The sequence below is a fragment of the Lottia gigantea genome (assembly GCF_000327385.1).
Source record: "Lottia gigantea unplaced genomic scaffold LOTGIsca_89, whole genome shotgun sequence".
Taxonomy (NCBI): domain Eukaryota; kingdom Metazoa; phylum Mollusca; class Gastropoda; family Lottiidae; genus Lottia; species Lottia gigantea.
Window position 1 is genome coordinate 638,250 of NW_008710923.1, and position 10,436 is coordinate 648,685.

The window sequence follows — 10,436 nt, forward strand, 5'->3', positions numbered from 1 at the left end:
AAATCATGCCTTGTGTAGATTTTCTATGAGAACTGGCGGCGCAACCTGCATGTCTTGAAAATAACAATATGCGATCAAACCTATCCGAAAATACGGTGTCTATTGTTGGAGATGATTCATACTGGCAGTGATGTATAAATTCTGAGACGATGTCTATTATATAAGTATTTATAATAACCCATATTTAACCATTTATCAAACGCTCTATTAAATTGGCTAATTTAAACGCCAATCTTCGGAGACGAATAATGTAATAAATCTAAGGAGTTTACAGCTTGGTTCTTCATTGATCTGGGAACTGGAAAAACTCGTCTGGATTCTATCATGAATCTTTCCACAACACTCATAACAGATTTTAGAACATTTAGAAGTCAGGAGAAAATATTACGAAATAAAACACACTTCTTGATGTGCCAAATTTTATTGAAGAAATTGGTTTGTTTTAAAATACAAAATATTGTCATGCGTTTGTGTCATTTCATTCTTATGAAGTATAGCTACAATACAAGTCAATTTAAATACTGATGCATATTACCATATAAGGGATATGTCTTTGAATATATTTTGTCAGTTTAATCAACCCATTCGAAAATTTGAGATAGATAGGAAGTAATATTTATTTTGGTAGTTTTAGTAGTGGTGTATGTCGTGCACGAAGCAGGTCATGCTTTCTCTTTTCATAAAGCCTGATGGCATTTCTCCATTTGAGCAGTCAACATTCATTGCCCACGATGTTGTCGTTCTTTGGGCGAAATTTATTTTTTTAACGGAATTGCTTTGCATGAACGGTTTTTTTTATCATTGATATATTCATTAAACCAAACCATTGTCTTACGGTTTCATCATATTATATTTACGAATTTTTGTGAAATTTACAAATATCCATACAAGTCGAATATAATACATCAGTAAATCATTTATTTTAATATTATACTAGTATTAACCGCGAAAAGCTGTAAATTCAATTTGTTATAGACAAGATAGTGAAGGATTATAATAAACAGACATTGTTGTTGATATCTTAATCTAATTTCACAGCAAAGTAAGTATATATGTTATAATAATCTTACAGTGGTTTCCCGCTCTGGTTTCTACGACGTCGTAAAAATGGTTTATTTTCAGTAGCCTGATTGATAAGGACACAAAGAATTATTTGAAGAATCAGAAGCGATGATATTGCCGGTTTAAACTACAATATGCAACCCATTTCCGTTGTAAGCCAACACGAAATTCTTTAAAGGTAATAACAGGTAATTCTAACAAAAACCCAAGGATTGAGTCCGAACATGCTATTTTCTTAATAATAAAAGCTCTGTCTTACCAGGAAGGGTTTGCTGTTGTTTATCGTTATTCTGTGAATAAGCACAAACAATGACAATGCCAGTACAGACTTCCAAACATTATATCGTTGGCAAGTAAGGTTTAAATTCTTAAAAGTTTATGAAAGTCATTTCTTACTTGCTCTTATGTTTAAAATTAACCCTGCGTCTCTATATGATTATAAGAATTTAAACAACTCCTAAGGATAACATGAACGTATCAATCACAAAAAGAAAACAATCATTTCAACGATCATGCACTGCAGGTATGTTAGACGTAAACAACATTTCTTTCGTTTCACAGATTCAACAAGCATTTAGGATAATTATGTATATTAATCAAATCATATTTTTCCCAGGGTGTACCAAACGAAAGATTCTAGCAATGCTCTTTTTCATTCGTGTTCGTATGCCAAGAACAGTAGAATACGATTCGGGCAATAACTCATAATAAAATCCGTAATCACGTAATTAACGCATAATCTCCTTGTCAGTACTCATTTAGTTATGACCTTTTCATCATGTTTTGTGACGTATCACACAATTAGGACTCTCGCAACTTCTTAATTACATTTGACGACTTGAGTCCACAGTGTTTTGTTTTCTTTATAATACACTATATAGGTTATAAAAGGTATCATTAGACTGTCGTAAATGACGCATTCTTGGTGATTATAGTAACACGTTGACATATATAGTATGATACTTCCGGTCGTACAGGAAGTGGTCTGTCTCCAATGCATCGTGAGCATCTTTCTGGGGTTTCTGGTGGCTAATTGTTTGTAGGTGGTTTTCGACGATTGCGAAATAGTTTGTTTGTCATCTATTTTGGGTTATGCATATAGCGCTATCATGATCCAGACATAGGCCATCATTTCTAAGAACTTATCATAAAGACAATTGTCTATTTTCACTTGTCTTTCGTTTAAATGAAAGTAGTCCGGTACATAAGACATGTCCCTAAAATTGATGCTGATAGCCACAGAGAACTGTTCTTAACACATAAGCAATTTTCTGTGATCATAAATCTTCCTTCATTTTACATGGGTGAGAATAAGGTCCAATACACCTAAATGTAAATGATATGGCCTTGTTTAACATTCGGCCAGTGGGGACGATATAATGTACGCTACAATGTTAACGCTACAAAGTTAATAAAATAAATTCAGCCCTACCCGATTATGTTCTATCAATATATAGGTAAAAGCCAATGCATAAGCAACACGAGGACAATAAAAGAAAGATCTGTGCCAAGAGTTTTGTCAGAGATGGTTGAAATGTATGGAGTTGTTTCGATGCCAATATTAATTTCTAGAAATGATCCTCGGGAACATCTCAAAGAGTACTGATCTTAGCATAATGGTAGTTTTTTGTTATCAGAAGTTTTTCGTTGCTACCAGGTTAACAGAAACAACAAAGCACCACCCGATTCCCCAGTAACGATATGTAGGTAAAAAGTCAATAAAGCGATACACAAGATGAGGACAATAAAGGAGAGTTAGAGATATCAAGAGATTAATAACTGTAATTAACAATATAATATTATAGCACTTTAATTCGCTAAGAGTAATTACTTGTTATATTATACAGTTTACTATTACTTGTATTGAACCATTGTATTGGACATGAAAACGCACTACAAGAAGTAAAGGTGCTGTACCTCTTTTAAACTAAACCAGTTTAGCGTTACTTTTATTGTATCACTATATTCGACATCAAATAGCACTACAGATGTTAAACTTGATCTACCACTTTAATATACACCATTTGAAATTGACAGTGTTCTTTGTGTGTTGGTATATAATTCAAACCGGAAGTTAGCGTGAAAATAAGTATTGCTTATATTCTGGATCATTGATTTTCATACAATGATTTGACCAACATACAAGATAAGTCATCGTGCTTTATCCAGAGGATTGACATACGGCGGTATATGCACCTTTACCATGTTTAGCTATTACGAACTTTGTCTTATAACTTGACAATAATAGCCATCTTCTTTGAATCACCGAAATTTGTAAATGAAGCGATTTGACTAGACCGTACGTTAGAGAAAACAGCCTATCAGAGTTCCGACAGAAACATTAAACCATAATTTCTACAGCCTTTTTGTCCAGAGCTGATTGGCTGACGTACAATACCATCAAATCACCGCATTCGTGATACAAAATAGCTTGCTATTGCAGTCACAGTATAAGATGAAGGTCGTAATAGCTTGACATTGTGAAGATATACATGCACCAAATACACGAGTATTTAAATATCTCAATAAAACACTGGTTGCATGATTTTGATATTGCCTAAATTAGATTTGAATGAAACATTGCGCTTGTCATTGGAATATCTCTAGAGACTTCAAAAGAATACCACTTTTCTTTACTAATTACAGATCAGCTATTAAACGTCATGTTAGTTTAGGAATCGCTGGTCAGGAGGGAGTACTCTGGAATTTTCTTCCGTTTTATCATCTCTAGAATACTAATATTACTCAGATAATAAAAAAGTGATCAATTGATGAACTATATTAAGATATCATTCTTCAATACTTGAGTAGAATATTAAAATTTGAAGATTTCCATGTTTTTCTATGGTTCCATTCAGTATTATTAGAACTAGTCATTTCTTTGAGAAGCGATTTTAGACGTACTATTTCGTGAGGTGTATTAATGGGATTGTAAAGAGGTTTTCAGATTTTCCATGTGGATCGGGGACACTGGTAGCATCAATTTAAACCATTCCAATTTTCAATCAGATTTCTGTTATTCCATATTACGATGATGCACATAAAAATCAAGAAAACCTCTTTACAATCCCTTATAAAAAAAATCTAGTTGAGCTGTTGTTCGGGGGAATCAGATACTCTCAATGGACGAAATTTCGTAATTTACACGACAGCCTTGATGTATTAACGTCCGGAACTCAGTCTGGTTTGCCATCCACGGGGTGTCCAAAACTGGTGTTGTGCATGCTTTGCAATTTTATCTTACTGGGGTTTCCAATTGCCCAGGGATGTTGGTTTTATATACACATCCGCATATCACCAAGAAAAACTCTGTAATTTACATGGTTTCCTATCCTTTCATAAAGGAAAGGTTCTGTTCTGTTTAGCGAGGTGTTACCACATTCCGTTTTTTTTGTAAAAAGTTTTAATTATCATTATCGTAAATTATACCTGAAAATGTTTCTAAAGTATGCTAATTACACCTATGTATATTCTTGATCATACTGAGTTTTTTTTTAAAAAAAAGGTTAATTAAAATGGAGAGTTACTTACGCAGTTTGACCTAGTTTTTGTGTTTGGCTGGATATTATTAGTTGAAACCTTTAGAATACATTGGAGAAATATTTCTCTACAATTAGGCGTTTTTTTAAAACTTAAATCCGTACAGTATTTTTCTAACAGTTTCCAAAAAGCATGAAAAAGCTTTAAAAAAAACATTAAAAGTTTACATAATATTACAAATATTACTGCGGTGTAGTGGCTACCTACAAAACGGCAAGAAACATCAGCTGTCACATAAGACTGGATTTTTGCTGTCCTCTGCTGTTGATAGTTATTTTCCGACTCTCTTCTTTTGACCTATTCAGGAGATCTTTCTGCTACCATAAACGTTCGATGTTTCGCCGATGGTCATAGCAGATTCCTTGCTAGTATATCTAATAAATCAACGGTTGTGTAGGTGATATACAACCTCCGGCGCTATCCAGTATTTGTCTCGTCGACAGAATATGTAGGCTATTTACGGTAAATCATCATCCGGTCAGTTGCCTGAAACTATTATAGAAACTCTATAACAATAGGTTAGCAAATGATATGAATTAAAATTCAATGTATGAGTTACGCGTCCTAATTTTCTGCCCCTGATTGGGTTTAAGACAATAACATTCAAAGTGCGATTAGAAATTTGCAAAAGCATCGCCAGTTGCCTATTCTTCTTCGATTGTCAACTCTCGAGGATCTTTCATGTGAACAGCACAGATGGCTTCGGTTTATTTTTCCCATCCGAGAGACAGACATGTCAGCATTATCAGCACATATTCATTTATATACCACGTAGGCGTAGAGGTAGATATTTTTGAATTGAGTGAAGAAGCAGAAAAACTACCACTCTCATTCCACTTTCATAGAGTGAAGATTAACACGATGTTCATTAATTCGTTACAAGATCAATAGTATTGACTTTTTTATATCCAATAACAGTTGCACAGGTTAATACCTCCTTTATAAAACATTGTCAACAACTTTCTGCGATGGCTGTATTCCGTATTTAAAGTTCATTTTCTTCTCAGGATGTTCCAACTAAAATTAAGTGACATTTGCTATTGACGATAAGAAATTACCAATATTAGATCTGTTAGTGGATTGAAACAAAATCTTATTTTATGTGGTGTGGTGTGTCAATAACTGTTTTCCAGTTGACATGATTCAATGTTCTTTTTATCTTTCATTGACCTGGGAGCCGCGGTGGCTCAGTGAGTTAAACGTTTGCTCGCTAACCTGAACCTCCGGCATAGGTCAACATAATACCTTCGGCTTTTTCAACCCTGTTTCCCTCTGTCAGTGATGCAGGTAAGAGGGGCTGACATGGACATCGAAAAAGGGCAGGCTAATGTCGCTGTCCTGGCACAGTTTCCCTCATTGCATCCTACATGGCGTTGCCCACGTGGTGCAGAAAAGTATGACGTAAAACTCTGGACATTCATTTCATTTCTTTGTTTGACCACGATTCTGGTTATAGCTCACCTGCTTGTAGAAGCAATTTCGGTGAAAGTATAGATGGGGCGTTTTTTGCGATGAATACAATATTGTAGAAAAAATCCTCGTTATTTTGTTGAAATCCTGATACTCCTAATATTTCTGGATATTTTAAGAGCTTTAGCCAAGGCCAAAAACCATGCAGACCACGACCCTCCAAATTTGTTTGTACTTCATATCTCCATGTAGCATCAGTTTTGCTGAGAGGTTGGACGACATGCATTTTGCGATGAATACAATTTTGTGTATATAGGTAGAATGCCCGTAGATGTTTAATTTTGTTAAGAGCTCATATCTTCAGAATCCAAACTACCACCCTACCGCTTTTAAAATAAAAGAGCCTTTTGGGGGAGCTTTAGTAAGGAAATAGAACTGTATTGTCATGTGTCATTACTTACTTTACTGGGAGGACATCTTAAGAACTGTAACCATCTGGTTGAAAGGTTCCTCAGGACTTAAACTGCCAGTTCTACCCCTGACATTTGGACATGAGTAAGGAAAGATAACTGATGTATGGTCACGTGTAGCTACTGACAAGAAACATAATTAGTTGAACAAAGGTGAATGACCAGTCAACCCTATGGTCAAATTTAATTGGCAACATTGTTCAGGACAATTTCCGACAGAATAGTGAAAAATACCTCCCAATACAAATTGCATTGTCCAGAAATTGACCAATTATTGGACAATCATATCACAGACAAGACTTATTAGCCTCGTTTTCGACGTTTCTGGTGCACGCGACATGAGGAATTAGCTAGATTTAACGAGAATTAGGTACAAGAATATGGAGAACGTTATCTTACGATTTAGAAACTCTATGTGACTGACATGAATTATTTTATTTTACAGAAATGTAAATTTCTGTCACTATTTCAATTCATCACTCCGCCAGAAATACTGTTGGCGCCACATTTTGGTCTTTTATGTGAACAGCACACGTGGCCTCAGTTGATTTTTCCATCATAGAGACAAGAAACCGTTTCCATTTCAGCACCACCGATACTCATTTGTATACCATGTAGATGTAGATGTAGATATACATATTTTTGAATTGAGTGAGGAAGCAGAAAAAATGCCACTTTCATTCCACTTTCAGAGGGTGAAGGTTAACACTAGTTAGATGTTCATTAATTTGTTACAAGATCAATAGTATTGACTTTTTTTTATATCCAATAACAGTTGCACAGGTTAATACCTCTCATGTTTGCCGCTCCCCCTTTCGGATATTTTCTATTTACTAGATAGGCTCCTGTTAAAGGTCTAACTTTTCTATTTGGCTGGTAAGTGAAGCATCAGCAAACACATACTTAACTTTAAACACGTTGGAATTGTCATTTGGATGAATTCTAAACATAATTTTAATCAGGGAACACTACTTGAAGCATAACCTATTTTTTAAAACCTTGACTCAGTTATTAGAAATTGTCTCCCTTTGCTACAAATATATCATTATGATTCTTCATTAGCTCAATAAGCTGTAGTAAAATACGAGATTAGTATAATTTCAAGTCTCATTCACATAGATCTATTACTTTGTTTTAAATTATTGTTTCAACCATTTCTCCAATTTCACAATATAAAGCTATCAGGAACTTCGTCTTATACCTTGTCATTATTTTCTTGTATCACGGAAGTTTATAATTGTAGCAATTTTTCAACCATTTATTGAAGTAACAAGTGTCAAGTATTGTTTTTTTTTGTTATATGTTATAATGTGAGAGATTAAAATAATCTTGTGAAAATAAATGAATTTATTTCTTTCCTTCTAGAATTAGAGTTTTTTTTTTATAAGAGATGTAATAACGTTTCCAGCAAATAATGTAGCTATTTTTAGAAAATGATGTACTGTTTTATGTACTTATATATCTCACTGATGGATTAAAGAATTGTAATAAATTTTAAATATCTGGAGAGAAATAAACTGAAGGATGAAAACAATGTGTCAACACTTTAACTGACAAGAGAGACGGTGGTGTAACTATTCTGGAAGCTTATAACTTCCTCTCGTAAATTTTTAACTTATTGTGAACGACCTTAAATTCTAAAAGTTCTAGGGAAAGCCTTAGATTAAGTATTCTTTTCATGTACTAGTATTTATTACTGCTGTCCTTAAAGAAAACTAAAATTTCTGCAGACAAAAATGTATAAAAGATATAGACAATGTGTTAATGATTTTATCGAGAGTGACAGAGGTTCCTGGAAAGTTAAAACTTCCCCTAGTACGTATTTTATTGTCAACGAACAATACATTATAAAAAGGGATACAGACAGACTGGTTTGGAGCTTTTGTAGGTTATGAAGTAGTTATTAGGTATCTATGTAACATGCTTTCGCTACTCGTCAAAGGGTATTTGGATACTTGGATACTTACATATTGTCGTCATCTCCGCCCGTACGTTTTCTTTTACAAATTACAGACGAACCTGATTTTATTTTTTATCTTTAAAAAAAAAAGCTGGTAAAGCAAATATTTAGACTATACTTTCCCTTTAATGTTGTCTTATTTATTTTGATCAAGGACCTCAAATTTAATTAGTAGATAACTAAATATAATAAATGAATTAGACTTGATGTCGGTGAATTATGAAAACAAAGGTAATTGTATTAAGGTGCTTAAAGGGATCGTAAGGAGGTTTTATAAAAGTTGTATGTGTATTGTGACACTGATACTGATAGCATCAATTCTCAGTTACATGCAGTATGTGTTATTTTGCAATTCGACTAAAACTTAGCGTCAGTATTGCAAAGACCCTTATATCTTTAGATACTTTACGATATTGACGACATAAAATATTTAAATGAAATTGCAAGAACCACAGACGTCTGATTGAAAATTGGAATGGTCAAGATGAATTCTATTATTGTCCCCAATTTATATAAAAGGTTTAGATAATCTCTTCACAATCCCTTTAAAATTGAGGTTGATTATAAAGTAGACATATTAATTAAATTAGTTAGATACAGTGTAATATTCCGACACTTTCTTGGTGTTTAATTCACTGATATCCAAATCTAATTAGACATTTTTTACATAAATATAAAAATATAAAACATACGTTGAACTTGACGTTTTTACACCAAAAAGAATTTCCAATTTGAGGCTTAATATAGTGTGAGTTATCACATGCTTATATCAAATAAGTTATCACGACTGTGGCTAGATTTGGTTGTTCGGAGAGGCAATTAAATATATCTGGAGGAGCAATGGTGTATTGTGTTTAGTTGCGGTAATGAAATGTGTCGGTTGTCAGAATTTTTCAGGGTGGCAGTCCCCAGCCCCTCTCCTCTCCTGTAGCTACATTACTGTAAGTTATATTTATAATATCGTTATGAGCTATCCGACAGAATTTTGTGAAGAGTGATATATGAAATAAGATGTATAGATATAGAAAATATAGAAAATAAATCTGTGCAGACTCAACATTCAGCTACTCAGTCATATTTGACAAATCAGAGTTAGTAATCCATTATTCAGAATATAAATTGATGTAGGCAGGGAATGCATACCTAGACAAATTGAAATTCTCCTTCTTCTTTATTTCCAGGTTGACCAAATTTGCTGTGGAAAATAGAACTGTGCGTCGGATATTAAATGTGAAAAGTGTAACGAGATACTACAATTTATATCAACTGGTACAACCAGCCATTTTCGTCCTTCTGACTTTTGGGACTTGCAAATTTTCATTAAAGAAGTTGGCCCGTCAGGAATATATCTAAATTATGATTGTACTACTTTAAAGACATGATTATCAGTGCTAGTATAATTTCACTCTAAATTGAACCCACGAGAAATACTCTAATGGTTCCCTTCATAACACTAGAACTTGTTATTCGACCTCCATTGATACCAAACTCGAAGATTAATAATGTTAAAATGATTGTTAAGAGGTTTTTAAAACTTATTATGAGTATTGGGGACACTCATAGCATTAATTTGCGACATTCCAATTCTCTATTTCATTAAAACTAAGCGTTTAAATAGCACCGCTTTGTACTATTCTAATTTTCAGTAAAACGTCTGTGGTTCTTGCAATTATAAGTAAGCATTGTTTGGCGTCACAATCGCAAAGACCCTTTGTTTTAATAAGTATCGATAACATCTTGAACTGTACTGGAAAATGTCACCATTTTGTTTTCTTTGATGATTTGAGGTAAATGCCGCCAAGAGATTAAAGATGTTAAGACCTCATTAACGGAGACAGAAGTTTGCGGGAGAATCACGGGAACTATCGTAACAAATTTTATCTAATTGTAGAGGTACCTGATGCGAAATTTTTTCATTTGAAAAGCGCGATGTTTATCTGAAGTCAATTAGGTTGAGAATGTCATTGTTTTAACAAACATAACCCTAAAATTAA